At 39.1% G+C, this 23,790-nt stretch overlaps 1 protein-coding gene across 2 annotated transcripts in view; it reads left to right on the top strand.

Moving 5' to 3' along the window:
- Nucleotides 1-23,790, top strand: part of FMN1 (formin 1) — a 431,558-nt gene that overhangs the window by 140,740 nt on the left and 267,028 nt on the right. The window lies entirely within an intron of this gene.

The following is a 23,790-nucleotide window of genomic DNA, read 5'->3' as shown; positions in this document are numbered from 1 at the left end:
ATGCATGGCCAATTTTAAAGCAATCTAACTCTCTGGAAACCTTCCCAGGAGCTTTGCTTGAATATGTTAAAATGGAACGGGCATTTAGATATTTTTACTCTAACTGGAAGGTTCACGGGGGAAAAAAAAAAAGAAGTAGAGGATGGCGTATTCTTGATTGAATATATGTGTTTATCTTGGATGAAAGCTCTTTGTTTTCGTCCTGATATTGGAAGATTATCTATTCAGGTTCATATTTTGCTGGTTGTCTTCGGATATGTGTGTACATGAAGATCAGTCTGTTTACGGAAAAAGGCTTCCCTTCCTATTCACTGATAAACATGAATGGATCAAATTTGGGGTGGTTTAGTAATATGTGGGTTTTCTGCAGTATCTTAAATTACTTTAGTGATTGAGAATACAGATACATTTTGAGTGGCAAATGAATCTTCACTTCTATAATCTGATGGCTTTTAGCCTCCACTTACACAATTGCAAACTTGGGGCTCTCGCAAGGCATCAACTACTTCATAGCATTTTTTTTTTTCCTGTAGTGCTTGACTTACAGAATGAAAAGTGTCATAGCCTCAGTGAAAAAAATATATACAGCTGTTCCAGTCTTCTTGCCTGCAGTTGATTTTTTTCCAGAATTGGAGTGTTGGTGGTTGCAATAATTGAACCACCTACCAAGTTCTTTCTCATGATCTGGCACAGTTTGAACAATTAAAAGTGCTAATGTTTACTTTCATGGAAAACCAGAACACAGAGTTCTGATTCCTAGTTCATATTGGTGATCCAAGTCTTGTTCCTTTCGGTGTGTTGGGGCAGTCTTACGTATAATGACGGGCATTTGCTGAGTACGGAAGTAATTAAATGTCATACATGGCTTTCTAATCCACTTTAAGTCCTTTTTGGGGGCATTTATACCTCTACAGAGATTCCTTAGTCCATTTCCAGAAAGTCAGAGGAACACTGTAGTTGACCTCCTCAGCGGCTTTCCCAGTCTTGGCTTGTCATGAAATGTATTCTCAGAGCTTCCTGAGGTCTTGGATGAGATGGGGGTGGGAAGGACCCATAATGGTGGGGCTACTGGATGAGCTGTGACAGCACAGTGACCCAGAGGGCTGGGTATTGTCCGAAGAAGGCCTCCCAAGTCCCCAGCCAGTTCCACGGGTGGCAGCACTTTCTTCCCATGCTGCCAGGTCTGGTGCTGCACTTTCTTAGAGGCTTCTAGGTGCTCCTTACTCTGCTGATGTCCTTTCGGTGGGTGTCAAAGAAGATAAAGTGCCTGCAGTTACCCATTTTTTACCCCATTACTTGATCTTAGCGTAAGGTTGCCTTGTCATTGATTGCTAATTTTGAGGAAGCTATAGCATTTTCCTTGTGATTTTCTTAAACTGTTGTTGAGAAAACTGGAGTCTTGTAAGCATTTGGTGTATTGTTTAAAGCATTTTATGTTGTTGCCATTGGTTTCTCTGCCTTGAGGGAAACCTGCAAAATTTGCCACTCTGCAGAGACACAGAAACCGTGAGATTAGATTCAGGATATTTAAGGTGTTTGAAGTCTTATGCTTTTATGTCTTCAGTGCTCTTTATTTATCCTTAGGTGTATAAGACTCTAGCATTCCTATTTCAAGCGTGTTGTTGGAATTCTGTGCTGTGAACACTTAAGCCTGGTCCTTGGCAGAGCTGGGAAAGAAATGGTGTTTTTCATGATGAGTCCTACACTGTCCTTGTGCCGCCCTCAGCCCCTTCAGACTTGCTACTGCTTGGATTTTCCTTTATGCAGAGTTTATCATTCAATGATTTCCCCCCACCCCCCCACCAAGGTCTTAAGAGATCACCTAATTACTATAAGTTCACCTTTTGTTCAAGGATAAAAAGAAAGCTGGTATCAGAGAACCTGTCCCTTTAAACTATGGCTTCTGGAGTTCTCTAGTCCTAGGAGGGTAGCTGGAGCCCACTCCTAAGAGGCTCTCTGCCACTCGCAGAGCCATCAGCATCATTTATAGTTAGTGACACTGCAACTACCTTCCTTGGCAGCTAAAGCCCATCGGAGCCTCCAGGGCCATCCTGGTAACACTGTGCCCACCATCGGGGGCTCTTCCACTGCCAGTGTTTGAGCTCTTGGAACTTCGGTGATGTGCCAACTAAGAGAATCCCCAGCACCCATTAGAGCCATCGTGCAGGGGACTTGCTGCAGGTGCTGGAGTTGACCTCTTCTGGTCAGTGAGCGGCCCCAGTGTTAACTCATTGGGCCTGAATTGTTCTACTCAAATAAGAGCACATTGCTTTCTGCCATCTCCTTGCTGTGCCCTCTTACCTCATTGTCTATGCAGTCCTGCCTTGTGTTTGCGATGCCTCACACCTATTGGGAGTGGAAAGAGCATTTCCCTCCCTATTCCTGGGAATTGGGATTGGGACAGTCTGACTGACAGACCCCATGTTCTTCTCAGAATGGTCTTTCCTTCTTTGGGTATAGGAGTTGGCTGTTGAAACAAGCTTTGTGGGATGATCTTGGTTTTGTGTTTTGTTTTTGTTATTTTTGAGGAATCTCTTTCAGCAGGCTCCTCATATCCTTAGGAGGTTAATCAACTCACGTTGATTCTGTGCCACTTGACTGTGCTGCAAGACCAGAAACATCTGGATGCGGTAAACTTGATTAGCTTTTGAACCTTGAGGCAAAGTAAGACTCAATCACAGCAAAGTGAAAAGGTGTGTTGTGAAACCTAAGAAGTGTATACCTTTATATGTAATGTGGCGAAAGCAATTTGTTTCTATGAGAAATAGACAACCAGTGCTCTCTGCGATTTCTCTTGTAACATGCTGTTTGGTACATGCTGAAGTTATATAAGGGTAAGTAACTTGCCCAGTTTTTTGTTGGTTTTTTTTTTATATTTTTATGTTTGTTTATTTAGAGAGAGAGGGAGACAGAGAGACAGAAAACACAAGTGGGGGATGGGCAGAGAGAAGGAGAAACAGAATCCCAAGCAGGCTCTGCACCATCAGCCCAGAGCCCGATGTGGGACTTGAACCCACAAATTGTGAGATCATGACCCGAGCTGAGATCGAGTTGGACACTTAACCAACTGAGCCACCCAGACGCCCCTGTAACTTGCCCAAAGTCTTAAATAAAACCTGGAAAACACAAGGATCTTGGTACTGTGGATGATTGAATCATAGAGTTAACATAGGGTTAAATGTCTTTTTTCTCAAATATGAAAAAAATGTTCTAAATCATGTTAGGTCACTTTTATTTTCTTTTTGCTTTGTGAAGTTTCTTTCTTTTGGTTTTTTTGTTTTTGGGCAATTACATATATTGCTGTATTAACTAGGGTTCTGTCAAGAATCAGGTGACCAATTCGGGGCACCTGGGTGGCTCAGTCGGTTAAGCGTCCAACTGTTGGTTTTGTCTCAGGTCATAATCTGGCGGCTTCGTGGGTTCAAGCCTCGCATTGGGCTCTGCATTGACAGTGTGGCGCCTGCTTGGGATTCTCTTTCTCTCTCTCTCTCTCTCTCTCTCTCTCTCTCTCTCTCTCTCTCTCTCTCTGCCCCTTCTCAGCTTGTGCTATCTCTCTAAAAAACAAAAACTCAAAAAAAAATCCTCTCTCTCTCTCTCTCTTTCTCTGTCCCTCCCTGGCTTGTGCTCTCTAAAAAAACAAATAAATAAAAACAAACAAATAAAACATCAGGTGACCAACTCAAACTGGATGATTTGATCCAGAGTTTGTTAGAAAGTCTTCACAAAGATGTGGGCAGGGTTTAAAAAGGCACCACTAACAGTGAGAAGCTTTTGAAGCCTTAGACTTGAAGGGGCAAAGGGTAAGAGGGGCCACTGGGGAAATCCAGAACTTCAGAGGGAGGCTGAGTGGCGATGTGGTGAGGGCTACCCAACAGGAACTGTGGCCCTCAGTAGAGGGATGCAGCCAATCTATGGTGACTTGACAGGGAAGGATCTGGGAAATAAATAGCTGGACTTTGTTCTTGGTCTTGTTTCCCACCATCACTCCCAATGACCAAAGACAAGTCAGAGGACTGGGAGCCATTTTATGCCATTCCTTTAGGACAATGAGGCCCAGAGTAGGGCACCAAAGGGGGATGCGTGGATTTGAAGTAGCAAAGACAAGTTACCCAGCAAAGATACTCCTGGCAGGCTCCAGGTTAGAGAAGTTTATAAATCTCCTCAGTCAGCATGGAGAATTGGCATACATTTATCTCCATTACACTTGACCACACAGGGTTCTAATACAATGGCATGAAGAAATAGGCCTGGATTTTTTTTTTTTTTTTGGTTTGGTTTTTTTGTTTTGTTTTGTTTTTAATTCTGTGGGAAGATTAGGTCTTCTGCTTTAATTAGTTCATAGAAAATATAATGGCCATCATTCAGAGCCTTGTTCTGTAAATACCTTCTTCGCTTTAGTGTAGAGACTTTGTTTACTGATCTTAGAAAATCTTCTCTAAGTGTTAAATGTTTCCCTGTATTACAAAATAAAATAATACATTTTGGAAATAACCAGAAATATCACAAAGCAAAAAAAAAAAAAAAAAAAAGTCTCTGTTTCCTAGAGAAACCATTGCCAATGTTTTGAATTCTGATGGGCCTATGTGAATTGAATGCTTAAAAACTTTTTGATCATCTTGTATAGTCTGCTTTCACACTTGAAAATGTGTGCCTGCATTTTTTTTATTGACTGCATTTTAACAATGATTATATTTATAGAGATTGGGTTTTTCAAGGTATTTTGAGTTACATAAAAAGGGAAATAACAGTTCTGTAAATATTTTTGTTTGTAAACATTTAATTAGGATACATTCCTTGTGGTATAATTGTTAAATGTAAGAGTATATGCCTTAATGTTTTCAATGTGTATTAATTGCCAAGCTAGTTTCCTCTATTTCATATGAAAACAGTACTTCGGAAACACTGAAAACAAGTTTCTGTCTTTATCATTTGCTTTTAATTTTACTTGTCTGGTGTGAAGGCATTTTAAGTATTTGTGCATAATCAAATCTATTTTCATTTTATTATTTAACTTTTCCTTTTTGGTTGAAGACCTCTCTTTGGGGCACCTGGGTGACTCAGTTGAGCATCCGACTGTTAATCTCAGCTCAGGTCTCGATCTCAGGGTTGTCAATTCAAGCCCTGTGCAGGGCTTTGTGTTGGGCATGAAGTCTAGTTAAACAACAAAAAACCTCCCCATAGTCGGATCATAAATATTTTCAAATTTTTTAAGTGATATTTTCCCTAACTTTTCCTTTCTTCTTTCTTTCTATTTTACCTCAAAAATTCATTTTGGTGCATAGGTTAAGGCAGAGATCTAAGACAACTTTTTTCCCCCTAACTTGCTAATTTTACAGTAGGCTCCTATAGTGACTATATGCAAAATTTGGGACTGTTGGGGGCTTTCTGTTGTCCTTATGTTTGTATTTTATATGGGTATCTTAATTATTTCAGCATTAAACTACATCTCAGGCTCTGTTTTCAAGTTTTTATGGAATTTTTTTTTTCAATATTAAAAAAAAATCTTTTGGCTTGCTTATTTGTCCAGAAAATCTCAGTTTACCTTAGTTTCCAAAGGATCCATTTGGGGTTTTTGCTGGTCATTGCACTGATGTATGAATTAATATGAAGGTACAAATGAGAATTGAGATCTTGAAAATGCTTAGGTTTTTTATTCAGGAACATATCTTAAGCTGTTGAAATTTTCTTTTTTGACTCAGTAAAAAAACCATTGACTGAATTTTTTCTAAATATATTCCGAGGCATGTATTTAAAAAAACAAAACAAAACAAACAAAAAAACCCATGACATGAATTTGTGTCTTGTGATTCGTTTTTCCTAAAAGTCAAATGCATTCCTAAGAATCTACTGGCTTAAGTCACACCAGCTCTGAGGCCAGGGCTAGACTGAATGAAGGCCACATTTTGGACTGACTGATGCCTGATAACAGGGGAACCTTACCTCTGTTTTACTCGGGTTAGTGATTCTAAATATTCTGAGCCTCCTTCAAAAATCAAATGAGGGTAGAAAGCTATGGAAAAAGACACTGCAGTGAATTTTGCATATATTTCAGCCTCTCCTGCCCCTCCCCCACAACCATCCCTGGACTTGCCCCCCACCTCCTTGTCCCCTTTGATACAGGTGCTCAGGCCAGAGCTGGCCTTCCTTTCCTGCTCCTCTCCTACTTTATGTTATGAAGGATGGCCTGAAATATATAATTACTTATCAAGAAACTTAAAAAACCTATTATCGTGGTGTGTGCCTCAGCATCCCAAGAAGAAATTAAGTTAATGTTTGTGAGTTTTACATAAAAATGGCATTGTAGGTTAAAGTTCCTGCCAGTTTCCCAAATAGTACCATTTTATTTTATTTTATTTTATTTTATTTACCCACGGAAGGAGAAAATACAAAGAAAAGCCCTCGTGTTTTGTGAAACAAAATGAACTCTGCTTTCTTGGTTTCTCTTCCAATGTGCATCTGGAAGAGCTCTTTTCTCCACTGGCTGCAGCTCAGACCTGGCCTGGGGTGGGGGTGATGGCCTATGGATGGCCCTGCGGAGAGTGAGTACTATGGCTTTTGTAGAAAAGAGGACCTAGCACAGCGTCATGGTTCCCGCAAGTGAGCAAGCTGTCAGTGTGGGTGGCATTTCTGGGGGCTTACACCACTCAGAACCTCAAAGTAGCTCAGGAACATCCCTCTATAGAGTATGTTGGTTCAGATAGGGAAATAACCCATTCCTCAACAAAGCTCCGCCCAACTTCTGGTTTGTTTCTATTTTGGGTTCCCTTGGTTATAAAGGATAGAGCTGTTCGCTATTCTTCCTGGTGAGTCAGATATCCGTGCCTCACCAGCAAGGGAGAGCTATAAATATCTTTGAATATTTTATTGGCCTACTGTACTTGAAAAAACTTCTCCATTCATAGCTTACAAGCTGCATTAGCTATGAGTAGATTTTCCTTTAGTGTCCTGTATCTAGGTACATCATCCCAAGTATCTTCTTTCACAGTCTAGGCAATAGATTTGTTCATTATGTATTTTATAGACCTTTGTCACATGTCACCATCACTTGCATGGAGTTGTGATAGCCCAGAAATTGGAAGCTGTACAGACTAAAAAGCAGGAAAGTCTTGCATTTTGTGGCTGTAGAAATAGGGTGTCCTGGGAAACGAGAGGTGAACCTGATGTATATTAGGCTTCCACTTGCTACATAGATTGGTGCCGTAGAGAGGGAAATTGACTCTTTGAATACAAATGAGAGCTAAAGCTTGATGTGAAGCAGAGGGAATCCCAAAATGTGGACCAGCAACTTGGCAATCTCCTATTGTGTGCCAGGAAATATTAGTAAAGGTCTGGTTCAGGGGAGTAGAGACAAGAGATTATAATATAGAACCTGAAATTTTAGGATATTAAAAACTCAGAGCTGTGAACATTTTAGAAATCATTTAGTTCATCATACTCCTTTTACGTATGAGAGCCAAAGAGGTTATGACTTCCTGAAAGATACACATAATTAACAAAAGCTGGAATTACAATGGGAAGAGAGGAATGGCTGCTTCCAGTCAGGGAGGGGATGGAGAGTGGTGGATTTTTTTTTTTTTTCCTGCCAATATACTGACATTTAAAGATCCAGAAAGGAAAACACATGGGGACCAGGAGCATTTAGAATTATTCTGGTTCTTTAAAAAAAACCAAAAAACAAAAAACAATGGGACCTGAGTGAGTCAGTCTGAATAATAAAGGAAATCATAGGAGTACCATATCAGCTCATAGCCACAAAAATTAACTAAGGTCATTTGATGTTGCCTTTTTGACTCCCAGACATTTAAAAAGGGGAGTTTTAATGGTATTTTTAATGGTATGAAAGGCTCACTGAAGCAATTAAAGCAAAAAATGCTTCTTAAAAACAATGCTCTGGTTTGTGGAATCTTGCAAAGTTCAGGTAGAGCTCGTTTTGGGGCCAGTTTGTGTATACATGCACTTGATTGTAAGAGATACTTGAACACTTTTATTTTAATGGTTGTATATTCAGTAGCTTTGTTGTGTCCTGGAGAAAATAAACTGAGCTCTCAAATCTACTTTGAAGCTTCTTTGGGAAGACAAGAATGAAGTTTGTACCATATCTTATGCCACACCATTACAAATCCCTCCTGCCGATATTTTTCTTCTTCCTTAAAAACCTATTCAGGGGCACCTGGGTGGCTCAGTCAGTAAAGTGTCCGGCTCTTGATTTCGGCTCAGGTCATGATCTCACAGTTCACGAGATCCTGACCCGCACTGGATCCCTGCCTGGTGTAAAGCCTGCTTAAGATTCTCTCTCTCTTCCTCTCCCTCTGCCCCTCCCCTGTTCTCGTGCAAGAGTGCACATATGTGTTACATAAATAAATGTTAAAAAAACAAAAAACAAAAACAAAAACCCACCTATCCAGGTGGCCCCATTTTTCTTCTTTCTCAAATCTCCATCTGTTTGCAGCTTGCTGAGCGTTCTTTCTCTGGCTTCTCCACCAAGCACCCACTCTACATCCTGCCTCAGCATCTTCCCCTGTGGCCCCTCTTGTTTCCTTCCTCTTGTCCCCCTTTAGTGGGCTAATAGCCATCAACCACTTCCATGAAGACAGAGCTCTCACTCCTTCATAGAAAGCAGCTACAAAACTGTAAAACTTTTCCTCCTCTGCAGAACAAATTATTGTTTTCCTGAGAAATAACTAACCACAAGGTTTCAGTGTCTAAACTCTGGAGCATTTCTCTCCAGATAAAGGGAGACTGTGGATAAGAGAGTGAGAACATACAATGAGGAAAGAAGACGGTCTCAAGACAGAACCTGAGGAGGGAAATCTTGTGGACACACCTAAGTTAGGAATAAACCTTTGATGGAGGTTTCATGGGTTTGTGCAAGGTATGGACTTGAGTGTGAAGCTTGGCTCTGTTCTGTGGTAGTTGTGACCAGAGTTGATACCTCGGTTATAAAAGGGAGGACAATGATAATAATTGTAAATAACTATAGTAAAGATAAGCTGAGATCATTGTGATACCACTGAATTATATTGCCTTTTTTAAAGCCAATTGAATTCAATTTTTTATTGAAGTGTAACATATATATGGAAAAGTCAAATTTTAAGTGTATAGCTCTGAGCTGTAACAAAGAGAACATGCAAATCAGAAGCCCCCAACTTGCCCCCTTGCAGTAACCACAATTCACTTTTCTTCAGAAGAAACCACGATCCTGCTTTCTAACACTATAGATACGTTTCACCAGCTTCTGACCTTCATATAAACCGACTCGTTTGTGTCTGGCTTCTTTCCTTCAACAGTACACTTTGGAGAACCAGACATGTTGTGTGTACCTGTAATTCAGTTATTTTCATTGCCCTATAGTATTTCGTTATATAAATATATCACAATTTATTCTAATGATGATGGACACTGGTGTTGTCCCCAGGTTTGGGCTGTTAGGAATATATTGCTGTAAACTTACACATACATGTCCTTTGGTGCACATAGGGACAATTTCTCTTGGGCGTATGCTCAGTAGAACTGTTGGTCACAGGGTATGTCTGTATTTAATGTCAGTAGGTAATACCAACAGTTTTCCAAAGTGATGGTAACACGTTTTTTTTTTTTTTTCTTGTACAAATGCAGCCATGGAACAAACCCAAATGTCTGTCATCAGGTGAAAGAGTAAACAAATTGTAGCATGTACAATAAGTAATAGGATACTTCCGGGGCTCCTGGGTGGCTCAGTCGGTTAAGCCTCTGACTTCAGCTGAGAGCATGATTTGTGGCCCATGAGTTTGAGCCCCACATCAGGCTGTGTGCTGACGGAGCCTGCTTCAGATTCTGTGTCTCCCTCTCTCTCTGCCCCTCCCCTGCTCATGCTCTGTCTCTCTCTCTCCCTCTCTCAAAACTAAACTTTAAGAAAAAAATTAAAAAAATAAAGTAATAGGATACTTCTCAGCAATAACCACAGATACACAGCATGGATTAATCTTTTATGCTGAGCAAAAGTAGCCTGATAGGACATCATACTGTACATTTCCATTTGTCAGTTTTTCTAGAATAAGCAAAAGTAATCAGTCAAAAAAATCACATCAGGGGTTGTCTATGGCTAGAGTGGAGGAGTTGCCTGCACAGCAGTGTGCAGGAACATTTTGGCGGGACATCTGATTGTGAGGTTGAACCCTGGGATTCATTTGTCAAAATTAATCAGACTGTACACTTAAAGTTGAGCATTATATCATAGCTCAATAAAATTAATTTAAAAAATATTCTTTAACCAAATACTATCCTTTATCATTTCCAAAGCTATATTTACATATAGGCTTACTTACTGACTAACCATGGGTCCTGTTCTACAATCACTTTATTTTATTCTCAGTAATTTTCCTTTTTGATTGGATTTTTCACTTTTAAAGCTTTCTAATGTTACTTTCTTTTCGTTTTCATGATGGTGACAATTTATACTCCAACCACAAGTACATCACAGGTCTGAGTGTTCCATATCTTTGTCAACATTTGGTGGTGTTAGTCTTTCTAATTTGAGCCATTCTGGTTTTTTTTTTTTTTTTTTTTTTTTTTTTAATCTTTATTTATTTTTGAGAGAGAGGGGGACAGAGTGTGACTGGGGGAAGAACAGAGAGAGAGGGAGACACAGAATTTGAAGCAGGCTCCAGACCCCGAGCCATCAGCACAGAGCCTGATGTGGGGCTGAAACTCATGAGCTACGAGATTATGACCTGAGCCAAAGTCGGACACTTAACTGACTGAGGCACCCAGGTGCCTCATGAGCCATTCGGGTTTTAATTTGTGTTTCCTGATCAAGCATTCTTTGATATGCCTTTTGGCCATTGGATGCATATTCAGGTTCACTGTTCATGTCACTTGTCTCTTATTATGTTGTGAAGAAGTACTTTCTATCTGCTTCATGTGAGCCCTTTGGTTACTTGTTTTGAAAGTGTTTTCTTCTGCTCTGTGGGTTATCTTTCCTCCCTCTCTCTCTTTTTTTTTTTTTTAAGTGTATTTATTTATTTTGAGGGAGAGAGAGAGAATTCCAAGCAGGTTCCATGCTGTCACCACAGAGTCTGACTTGAGATGAAACCAGGAGTTGGACGCTTAACTGACTGACACCCAGGCATCACTATCTTTCCTCCCTCTTAATAGGGCCTTTTTTTTTTTTTTTTTTTTTAAATTTTTTTTAACGTTTATTTATTTTTGAGACAGAGAGAGACAGAGCATGAATGGGGGAGGGTCAGAGAGAGGGAGACACAGAATCGAAACAGGCTCCAGGCTCTGAGCTGTCAGCACAGAGCCCGACGCGGGGCTCGAACTCACGGACCGTGAGATCGTGACCTGAGCAGAAGTCAGCCGCTCAACCGACTGAGCCACCCAGGCGCCCCTTAATAGGGCCTTTTGATGAACAGAAATTCTCAGTTTTAGTACAATCTTGTCCTTATGGTTAGGGCATTTTGAGTATTCTTAAAGTAACCTTTCCCTGACTCCGTCATGAAAATATTATTTAAAAAAATTTTTTTAATGTTTATTTATTTTTGAGAGAGACAGAGCATAAGCAGGGGATGGGCAGAGAGAGAGGGACACAGAAGCTTAAGCAGGCTCCAGGCTTTGAGCTGTTATCACAGAGTCCGACATGAGGCTTGAACTCATGAGCCGTGAGGTCATGACCTGAGCTGAAGCTGGACGCTTTAACCAACTGAGCCACCCAGGAGCCCTGAAAATATTCTTTTAAGTTATCTTAAAAAGGCATTAGTGCTCTTCATTTGTCATTTGGACCTACAATACTCTGGGCGTTGATTTTTGTGTATGAGTTGAAGGGGAGTCAAGTTTGTTTTTCCCTTACCCGAGTTATCTTGAATATTTTCCTGAAAAACCCACCTTCCCATGACTGTACCAACTTTCTATTCTGCTCCACCATTCTCTAAGCTTGTCTAACCTTGTAACAGTTTAAAACTGTGTTAATAACTATAAATTTGTGATAAGTCATGGTCTGCTAGTGTGTACTCTTACCTTGGTTATTCTCAGCTCCCTGTATTTCCATACATATTTTAGAATTTTTATCAAACTTGTTACAATTTTACTTACATTGACATCTTGACAATACTAAGTTTTTAATTTCATAAACAAACTTTCCACAATCAAATACTTACTTAGATACAGTCTTCTCTAATTTCTCTCATTGTTACAGTTTTATCTTAGAGGTTTTATACAATTTCCTTTAAACTCACATTTATTCCTAAATATTCTCAAATTTTTGATGCAGTTGAGCATAGGTTTTTTTTTTTTTTTAATTTTTTTTTTTTCAACGTTTATTTATTTTTGGGACAGAGAGAGACAGAGAATGAACAGGGGAGGGGCAGAGAGAGAGGGAGACACAGAATTGGAAGCAGGCTCCAGGCTCTGAGCCATCAGCCCAGAGCCTGACGCGGGGCTCGAACTCACGGACCGCGAGATGGTGACCTGGCTGAAGTCGGACGCTTAACCGACTGCGCCACCCAGGCGCCCCGAGCATAGGTTTTTTAAAAATCTAATTTCTGACTTTTTTGTTAGCATCTCTCTTACTGTCTCTCCCCTGCCTTTGACCTTGTATTCAACTTTGTATCTTGCAAACTTGCTACCACATGGTGGTTTTTATTATGGAAAAATAAGATCTTTCCATGACAGTACATGAAAAACATTTTCATTCTACCTCATTTTTTTAATGGCTGCAGAGTACTCAATAAAATAGTAACTGTAACTTATTGAACTATTCCCTTATTGATCCTTTTATTACTTAGAATCTTTCACTGTACAACAATTTCATGAAAGCGTTGTCTGCATCTATGTTGTGCATACTTGTAAGTACTTGGATAGGATAGAAGCAGAATTGCTGTTAGAATCCTTGCCACTTTTAACCACTGGTAGATACAGCACAATTACCCTCTTAAAATATTGAAGCAATTAATACTAAACTGAAACAAGAATGTCCGTTATTCACACTTCTCCAATATTCATTTAATTTATGCCAACCTGATATTAAAAATACATAGTATTGTTTTTAATTTGTATTTCTCTGATACATCGTTGGACATCTTTTCATTTTACCTTTTGTGACTTCCTTTCTGCTTTTCTTTTTCCTTTTATTAATTGGGTCCTTAGTCTTTATTCTTACTGATTTGAAGGAGTTTTTTATATATTAAGGGAATTAGTCTTTTGACTCACATACGTATTGCAGTCTTGGTCTCTGCTTTGCCATGTTGTTTCTCTTCTGCCGTCCTTCATTACATGGAAATTTTATGTTTTATGTAGTCCTAGTCCTATATTTTCTGGATTTGTTGTTGGTGATGGTTTTAAAGAAGACTTCCCTAACCTAAACTTTAACAATATGTATGCTTTAGCTGACACACACCTACATGTTTGGATTTTTTTTTTTCCAATCTAAAATTTTTGTGTATGTTTGGTATAGATAAAGGTATGTCCAGCTTGGCTATGTGCTGTAATGATTAGGGAGCTTCGGCTGTGGAATCTAATGTCATGGGGTTGAATTTTAGGCCTCAGCAATATTGAAGCAAGTTAATTACCTTTACTGGGCAAATTACTGGGCAAGCTGATTATTTATGCTTTAGTTTCCTTTGTGTGTGTGTGTGTGTGTGTGTGTGTGTGTGTGTGTGTGTGTGTGTGTGTTATTTTAGTAGTGAATGAACTAATGCATTTGAAGACCTTAGTACAGTGCCTGGCACATTGTGAAACCAAAATAATGTCAGCTGCTCTTAGTTTTGTTTTTGTTCTGGATGGTAACTACGTGCTCCAATACCACTTAATAAATAATTATTGCTCCGCAGATATGGAGTGCCAACTCTCATATACATAAACTCCTTTCTGTAGGCCGACCTATTTCTAGATACTTTAATATTTTTTGTTACTAGGTTTATCTAGGCCTTGTGCCAATTTTTATGTCTTTGCAGCTGGTGTAAAGTTACTTAATTGCCTGGCAATTCAGATCACTTTCGTTCTGTTTGTCCATCTAAATTTTGTTTGGGTAGTTGTGTATGTACACTCTTGTAGGTTAACTTGAAAGTCAGTTTCTCAAGGTCTATGAAATGATCCCACTGGAATTTTATATTATTATATTTAATTATATTAAGTTATAGATCAATACAAGGGGGCCTGATAATACTGAGTCTTCCCAGGGCGCCTGGGTGGCTCAGTTGGTTAAGTGTCCAACTCTTGATTTCGGCTCAGGTCATGATCTTGTGGTTTGTGAGACTGAGCCCCGCATTGGGCTCTGCGTTGACAGTGGGAACCCTGCTTGGGATTCTTTCTCTCTCTCCCTCTGTTCTTCCCCACCCTCTGGCTCCTCCCCTTGCTCTCATGTGCTCTCTCTCAAAACAAATAAATAATTAAAAAAAAAAACCAAAAAAAACCTGAGTCTTCTTATCCAGGAACATAATTTATCCTATTCAGGATTTTAATATTCTTCAATAAAGTTCTACAGTTTTCTTAATAGTTGGTGCACATTTAAATTTCTGCATATTTGATTATAAATAGGATCCATTTCTCATTATGTTTTAAAATTGTTGGCATAACAAAGTGATTTCCATATTTCTAATTCTAACTTTATGCTTGTATTGGTTCTACTAGTTTTTCAGTTGAGAGCCTTGGATTTTTTTTTTTTAGACAAATCATGACAATTTATGTTTTTTAACTGCAAAATATGCATAATGTAAAACTTACCATCTTAACCATTAAAACTTTGTTATTTTATTCATTCCAAAGCATTTTTTCACACTTCGTATATGTAATGATTTCCATAATAGACGAATAGCATTAACCATTTTAAGTACAGTTCACTAGTGTTAATGATGTTCATGGTGAACAGCAGATCTCCAGAACTTTTCCATTTTGCAGAACTGAAGCTACACCCATCACACAACTCCTGGTTTCCCTTCTTCCCTTAGACTCTGGCACCCGCCTCTCTACTTTCCGTTTCTATGGATTTGACTACTCTAAGGTATTCCATATAAGTGCAATCATACAGTATTTGTCTTTTCATGACTAGCTTATTTTACTTAGCATGATGTCCTCAAGATTCCTCTATGCTGTAACATGTAGCAGAGATTCCTTTATAAGGTTGGGTAATACTCCGTGTATATACCTCATTTTGTTTATCACGCACCTATTGACGGGCTCTTGGGTTGCTTCTCCTTTTTGGCTATTGTGAGTAGTGCTACTGTGAACACAGGTGTTCAAATACCTCCTTGATCCTGTTTTCTTTCAGTTCTTTTGGGTGTAAACGCAGAAGTGGGATTGCTGGATCATATGGGAGTTGTATTATTTTTTGAGGAACCCCCGTACTGTTGTCCACAGCCGTTGCATTTATTGCCCTACATGCTTCCCAACAGCACACAAAGGTTCTGGTTTCTCCATGTTATTGCCGACACTTGGTATTTTCTGTTTTGTTTTTTGTTTTTGTTTTGTTTTGTTTTGTTTTTAGAGTAGCCACTCTGATCGGTGTGCAGCAGTATCACATTTGTGATTTTGATTTGCATTTCTCTAATGATGGGAATCTCCATGTGCTTACAGGTCACTTGTGTATCTTCTTTGGGGACATGTCCATCCAAATGTGGTTTTGATTTGCATTTCTCTAATGATGGGAATCTTCATGTGCTTACCGGTCACTTGTGTATCTTCTTTGGGGACATGTCCATCCAAATCCTCTGCCTCTTTTCAATCAAGTTTTTAACAGTAGAAAATGAAATATAAGTTGTTACCTATCTTTTTTCTCATCCTTTTCTACTGCCTCGGCCCTCCAAAACAAAGCTGGAGAAGTAGTGAATAGTACACATTGTTGTGTTATTCCTGATTTTGTAGGCTTCCTTCTAATGTTTATAGTTAGGCCTTATTTTGGTTGCCTATTTGTGGCCAATAACCTTTATGAAGTTAACATTCTTTATAGACTGGGCTTTCTAAGTGTTAATATCACAAAAAGAAATTTGAATTTACCATATTAAAATGAAGGGCATATTTATTGAACTGACCATCTGATTTTCTTTATTCGGATTATCTAGTGATTACATTTCAGATTTGTTAGTGAGGAACTATCTCAGTATCCTTGGGATTGTCCTATGTCATCATGATGAAATACTGAATTTGATTTGCTGATTTTCTGCTTATTTTAAATAAGGAAAAGTTTTAGCTGAAAGTAATGAATTTTGTGAATTTACAATAAGGGAAACTAAAAAAAACTATGGAGACATTTCTTATATTTTAAGTAGCAAAGTATATGATAACCTTGCAGCAAAGCCCTAGATTTGTTAACATAGAAATGACAACCAAATGATTTTCAGATGATCTGCCCTTTGTTTCAGATGATTCTGTCCTTTGTTCTCTTTTCCTAAACGTTAAGATTTCTTCCTCAGTGTACCACTAATCAACATAAGTAGAAGAGAGCTTTGAAAAAAACTGCTATTGTGTGTTGAGCTACATGCCATAGCTAGGATGACTCCTAGGGGTTTCTCTGGACTTAGAACACATTCTATCTTGTGTTGTAATCTTAGAAGGTGCAGGTAAATGGCTGTGACATCAGAGTTACTCATGCTCCTAGAGTATTTCTAACTCTGATTTAGCAACATTCTAGGAGATTATTAGTGTCGAATTCATTGGTGTTATTAATGGCACAATTACAAATAATAATGTATTCATTTAGCAAATGTTTACTGAGCATCTATTATGTACTGGTAAGTGTGATAAGTGCTTGGAATACAAAGATGAATAAGATAAGATCCTTGAACTCAGTCATTCCCCCCCCCCCCGCCTTGTTTGTGGAGGGGCAATAGGTAGGTAAAAAGAGTAGGGTGGGAGAGGGGTGAAAAGTACACAAATAATTACAATAAAACATTCTATGCCCTGAGTAATACGTATAAACATATTTGTACATAGATTATGTATACTATGTATTTATAATGCTTATAATAGAACACATAGGAAACTATGATCAATCCTCTGTAGAGTAATTAGGATGGGCCTTCTGAGCAAGTTTGGAAGACAGTAGGCTAGGATAAGTCAGCTGGAAGCAAGGTGGACCAAACATGCAGAGGAAAGACAGAGCAGGGTTTGTTTGAAGAAATGCTAGTAGTTTATTATGACTGATAGATAAAACAAAGGAAATGGTATGCAAGGTTGTTAAGCCTGTAGACTTGGAGGAAGCCAAGTCTTTGAGGGAGAGGAATTATATAGGACCTTAGGCTATGGATAATGGGGGGAGCCACTGAAAGGTTTTAGGTAGGGGAATAATAGGACCACATATGGATTTTGTAAGATTGCTCTAGAGGTATTGAGGGTAATTATGGAACAGGGATGGAACTGAGAGTTGCTCTGGGGAAGTAGGAAGACCAGTTTGGAGTTCTTTGTAGTGGTCAAGAGGCTGGATGATAAAGGCAATGATTGCTATCTTCTTGTGAATGGATACATTAAAAAATATTTATTTGTGATGCTGAATGATTATGGTTGTTAGAGTTAAAAATCAGTAGATACTTTTGGCTATATTTTACGTGATGACTTAAATACATCTTGCTAAACCTATTGCGAGGGCTGTTAAGAGAATAAAATGAGGTAATTTCAATTGAAATCTTCTTTTTCCCAGCCTTAATAGCAATATATATTAACCTTTATTATGTCCATAGGTTACCCAATTTGTAGATAAAAGGCAGTCAGCTCTAAGTCAATCTGCCTGAAATTAACTCACATAAAGTCGGTTGCCCAAAACCATTTTACCTAGGTTAATATTCTCAAGAGTCTGTTTCTATTTGAAACAGTTAGTAATTGTTATGATGGTGACACTCAGACAAAATAATGCACTGCTGGACCCCCAGGGCCTCTATAATGAGCCACTTACTTTCTGAGGACATCAACTGCTCCTTCCTTGCCAACAAAATCAATATCCTAGCTTTCGAACTTGGTGAATTGTTTACCTCTGCCTTTTACCCCAAATTTGGAGCATTGCTTCCTTTAGAAAGCCTTGGAATCCCACTTTCTTGGGGAAACTTTCTGAAATCCTTGGCTTCCAGGTACTACTTATGGGGGAGGTCTTTTATTGTGGAATTTTCAAATCTTAATAGTGTTAACATTTTAAGTGTTTGTTTTATACCCCAATTAAGTCCTTCTCAGTCTTGAGTGTGTGTGTGTGTGTGGGAGGGGCAATCTGGGAGCCTGCTAATTCAGGTATCTAGGGTAGGGTCCATGAATTTGCCTTTTTCACAAGATACCGAGGCATTTCAGAGTAGCAATCTTGAAACTGGGGGACACAGAAGTATCTTCTAAGGGTTATAGTGGGGGGATAGGTGATTTTGAGAAAATTTCCAAATTCTTAGCTTTCCTTAGTGTTCTTGATTTAAATGAATTTTTCATCTAATGTATAAGGAAAAGCTGAAGTCTCACCTATACTAAATCTTGCTATACCTTTCTCATGTATAAAAACCTCCAGAGTATCAAAGGATAATTCCAAATACTGGTATCTGGGAAACCTTTAGTAGAGCACCAAAAAACAAAACAAAACAAAATCTGTTCTGGCCATTCCAGTAAAAGATACATTTCCAGTTAAATTTTAATGTTCAATAATCACATTAAAGTTTTCATGTACTAGGTATTAATAAAATTTTTTGATAATTCAGTTCAGAAGTAAACCTAGAGCAGATATTCTTGTGATCCTAGAAACTTCTATTTTTTTTTTTTATTTTTTTAAATGTTTATTTATTTATTTTGAGAGAAAGAGAGCATGCAAGCCGGGGAGGGTCAGAGACAGAGGGAGAGAGAGAATCCCAAGCAGACTCTGTCTGTACTGTCAGTGCAGAGCTCAACATATGGCTCGAACTCAGGAACCGTGAGATCATGGACCTGAGCCAAAACTGAGTTGGATGCTTAACCGACTGAGCCACCCAGGTGCCCACCCCCAGGAAACTTTTAAAAGTCAAATTATTTTTATATTTGTATCTCATAGAAATTACGAGAGTGAATAATGATAGGCATTCAAACACAAAACTATATTACTTTTGGGTAAATTCCGAAAAAAAAAAAAAGGGTAGAAGAAATTGAAGTGTCTTGAAGGATGAAGACGAACCATTTAAAATTTCCAAATGTTCAGGCGGGGTTTGTTCGTGGCCTTTTTAAACAGATAATGCTGAGTGGCAAGTCTTGGTGCTATTAGATTCCATTAGCTACGTTTAAAAGTGTAACAGTTTTATTTTTAAGATCTCGATATTGACAAACTCTCCAGAATCTGTCCTGTGTAACTGTTTAAACTTACAATGAAAAATTTTAGATTGCAATTTCAAAATGTGTGAGGACTATGTTATTTCTGGGGAAAAATTTCAGTGGGTGCATGAGCAAAAGCATTTGAAAAGCACCTTTCTAGTTTACAGTTTGAAAAATACTGTGTCAGACTCACCTGTGACCAGGTTACAATCGTAGATGATGGGAGCTGCTCTAGGAATGATAATGGACATGATAATAACTGACATTTATTTAGTTGTGAGTGCCAAGTGAAAGTGGCAGGTTCATTTCTGCAAAAGGTGTCAGTAGTGTTTGTCTTTCCAAGGGCATGGCCAAGCTCCTTTCCCTGTGGCTTACTGCCTGGTTTTCAGTGGCTGTGACTGGAGCCTAAGGTTAGAAAGGACAGTTCTCTCCCGTATGAGCCTGCTCAGAAAACTTGCTCCTCACCCCAGCTCCCCCTGCCCCTGCAGAGTCAGCTGGTCTTTACAGACTCTGAGAGGAAGCTCACTCACCCTCAGATGAGCTGTGGGGTGTTTGCAGGAGAGCAGGAACGTGGCTGTGTCTACCTGGAACCAAGAGATTCTGTCCTGTTGTGCTGTCCCTGGAGAACCGTCCAGCTTCAGTGTCTGGGGTATGAGCTGATCTTCCAGAACTCAGACTGATTCCTGAGAGATCAGCAAGAAAGGAGTGCGGTTTCTGTCTTCACTTTATTTCTTAATTTCACTATGGGTCAGAAATGATATAAGTCAGTTACTGCAAAGTTCAAAGTCATTTAAAAAAAAATAGACGTGAATGGTTATAACCCTGATAAGATACATAGGACAAAGAACAGAAGGAAATACAGTAAAATGTGAGCTGTGGTTATCTTAAAGGGGTGGGTTTTCCTTTGTTTCCTAAGTTCTAATATCAAATATAAGCATGCCTCTATTGTCATGGCAATTTAGAAATCTTTTCTAAATTATCCTCTCTGAGAGAGTGGATATTAGGCATTCATAAATGGTACAAATGGATACTCTGCCCTTGTATTAGAAGAGGGAATTCCGTATCTTACAGATAATAGTGAATATTTTACATCTGCCAAGACACACAGAAATGAACTAAATGCTATACGTGAATTAAATAATTAAATTTTAATACTTATTGTAATGCAATGAAGTAGATAATTATTTTTAATTTAATGATGAGACTACTGTGGCTTAGAAAACTTAAATACTTTTCATGGTCTTTACAAAGCTAGTAAAGAAAGGTGCCAATTCTTGAGCCCCGGCAGTTGGCTCCAGAACCAGTATTTTGTGCTATTAAACTGACATGTCAGCTAACAACATGCTGTTTCCTTTCAAGATAAATAAAGAGACATTTCTAAGAAATGAGGATTCACTTTGGAATGAATGGAAAGAAATAAATATGGGGTATACAGTGATAATGAGTGGATAAAATCTCATAACATTGTGTTATTTTTTTAATGGTTATTTCTTTATTTTTGGGGGGGGAGGGAGAGAGTGTGAGTGGGGAGTGGTAGAGAGAGAGAAGGGGAGAGAGAATCCCAAGCAGATATGGGGCTCAATCCCATGAACCGTGAGATAATGACCTAGCTGAAATCAAGACTTGGATGCCTACCTGATGGAGCCACCGGGGCACGTAACGTCTTAAATTTTGTGTGAAGTGTTTAACATAATAGACACTCAAGTGAGTGTATTTCAAATAAAATTGTTCAGTGGTAGTGCTTGAACACTTCTACATGCCAGGCTATGTTTTAGGCATTTGAATTACATCAGTGAATCAAAACAGAAGAACATTCCTGCCTTCAAGGAGCTTGCATAGAGATGGGGTGTGGGAGTAGGGGTGACTACAGATAATAATTATAGCAAACAAATCATGTATTAGATGGCAATAAATGCTTTGGGAAAGAAAAGCCAGACAGGAAGCATTGAGACTGTGGTAGAAGGTTGGTTGCAGTTTTAGATAGAGGGGTTACGGTAGGACTCAATGAGAAGGTGACATTTGACCAAAGATGTAAGGCAAGAGAAAGAGATAAGAGAGTGCAGGAGAACAGCCAGTGTGATGACTGAGTACAGGATGCGTGCTGTGTGGTCTCTGTAACTGGCACAGTTAAGCCACCAGCCAGAAGAAGTTCTTAGCCTGGGGTCTAAGGACCTCTAAGGGGTCTGGGATAGAATTCAAGGGTTTATTAACTTGGATTAGAAAAAAATTCATTTTTATCTAAAATAACAACATCTAACGGAAACTGAACATTTCTTTCGATAGTGAACGTAGGCAAAAAATCTCTAACTTACTAGAACCTATGACCTTGTCAGCAATAGAAATGGCACATATTATCGCATTACATTATAGCTGTTGTGGATATCTTAAAATATGGTTTTGTTCATCAACACATCATATCAAAATTATGTTAGTAATTAGGCCTCCCACTAGCTCTTGTTATTTAATGTACTAATAAAGGAGTACATTTGTTACTGTATTAAAATAAAAAATATTTTGACAAGGGAGTTGGTTTCCTTTGTAATCTATTGTATTTTACTTTATACATTTAAAAGTACTGTTCTGAGAAAGGGTCCATGGACTTTGCCCACTGCCAAAGGGGTCCATGACACAAAGCAAAGATTAAGGAACGCCTGATGTGCAACATCACTGGCCACTGCAGGATACTGTTTGACACTGGCCTCTGTGCTGAGAATGCAGTGGGGAGCTGGTAGAGAATTTTAAGCAGAGCAGGACATGATTGACCTTGTGTTTGCAAAAACTCTCTTTAGCTGCTATGTTCAACTACAGACTAGGGCAGGGGTGAGGTGGCAGGTAGACCCAGGGTCACCGTTAATGGGTTATCATGGTGATTCAGATAGGAGATTGTACTTGCTCAGGACATGGTGGCTTGGACTACGGGTGTAGCAATGGAGACAGTGAAAGGTAATGGATTCTAGATTTATCTTGGAGATAGAACCATCAGGATTCAGCGATAGGTTGGATGTGATGAAGAACGGTTAGGGATGATGTTAGGGTTTTTGACTTGAGCAATGGAAGGATCGAATTGCCGTGGACTGAGGGAGAAGATTGGATGATAGAGGTAAGATCATGCATTTTTTTCTGATGTTAAACTTGCGCTGTCAATTTGACATGCACAACGAAGTGTTAGCAGGCATTTGGGTAGGAGTGTGGAGTTGGGGGTAGAAAGGTTTCTAAGCTGTAGATACACATTGGGAGTCATTGGCACATATAAAAGTTGGTGTTTAAAACTCAGGCTGAATGAGATGCTGAGTATAGATGGAACAGGGGAACCAAGAGTGATCCTGGGGAACTCCAACAGGAAGATGTTGGTACAAAGAATTGGAATCAGCAAAGTAAACCGAGAAGGAGTGTCCAGTGAGGTAGCAGGAAAACCAAAAGATCATGGAGTCCTGCATGCTAAGTGCAAAAAGACATAACAGAGAAGGACTATGCCAAATGGTAGAGCAAGCAAAGTAAGGACTGAGAATTGGTCACTGAATTTAGAAATAGAATATTGGAGAGTACTGGGGGAAGGGGAGAAAAAGTTCAATTTGGAGTGACTTGAAAAGAAAATGACAATTGGAGATAGTATGTAGACAATGTTTTGAGGGTTTTTATTTTTATATTTTATTTTATTTAATTTTATATATTTTATTTTATTTATTTTATTTTATTTTTTGAGAGACAGAGCGTGAGCAGGGGAGGGGCAGAGAGAGAGGGAGACATAGACTCCAAAGTAGGCTCCAGGATCTCAGCTGTCAGCACAGAGCCTTATGCAGTGCTTGAACCCATGAACTACAAGAATATGGCCTGAGCTGAAGTCAGTTGTTTAACCAACCTAGCCACCCAGGTGCCCCTTGAGAGTTTGTTTTTTTTTTAATGTTTATTTATTTTTGAGAGAGACACAGAACGTGAGTGGGGAGGGGCACAGAGAGAGGGAGACACAGAATCTGAAGCAGGCTCTAGGTTCTGAGCTGTCAGCACAGAGTCCGACGTGGGGCTCAAATTTGTGAACCATGAGATCATGACCTGAGCTGAAGTCAGATGTTTAACCTACTGAGCCACCCAGATGCCCCTTGAGTTTTATTGCAATAGGACAAGGTTGGGGTAGTAGTGGGTGAGGCATGTGGAATTAAAAGAAGTACTTCATTTTGTCCTGAAAAGGATGGGAAAAATAATAGCATTTTTTATGCCAAAGAGAGGGTTCCAGTGGAAGGGGGAAATTCGATGTAGGAAGAAGGAAGAGATGCTGGAGTGCTCTTTTTAAATACATGAGTACGGTAGAGAACTTGTGTACTAACAGAGAGGTTGGCTTTGGTAAGAGTGGGGAAAATCCTCTGCAGTAATAGATACAAGGGCAGAGAATGTGGGTATCAATGGTGCTTGGTGGGAGGATGCGGAAGTTCTTGTAGGGGCTTCAGCTTTGTGAAGCAGGAAGCAACGTTAGCAGTTAAGAGTAAAGATGAAATGATAATTTTTTTCTTTTTTTTTTTTTTTTTACGTTTTTTTTAATTTATTTTTGGGACAGAGAGAGACAGAGCATGAATGGGGGAGGGG

This window comes from Prionailurus bengalensis, chromosome B3, assembly GCF_016509475.1.
Source record: "Prionailurus bengalensis isolate Pbe53 chromosome B3, Fcat_Pben_1.1_paternal_pri, whole genome shotgun sequence".
Taxonomy (NCBI): domain Eukaryota; kingdom Metazoa; phylum Chordata; class Mammalia; order Carnivora; family Felidae; genus Prionailurus; species Prionailurus bengalensis.
The sequence above is the reverse complement of the archived record's forward strand: the minus strand, read 5'-3'. Positions and strand labels throughout refer to the sequence as shown.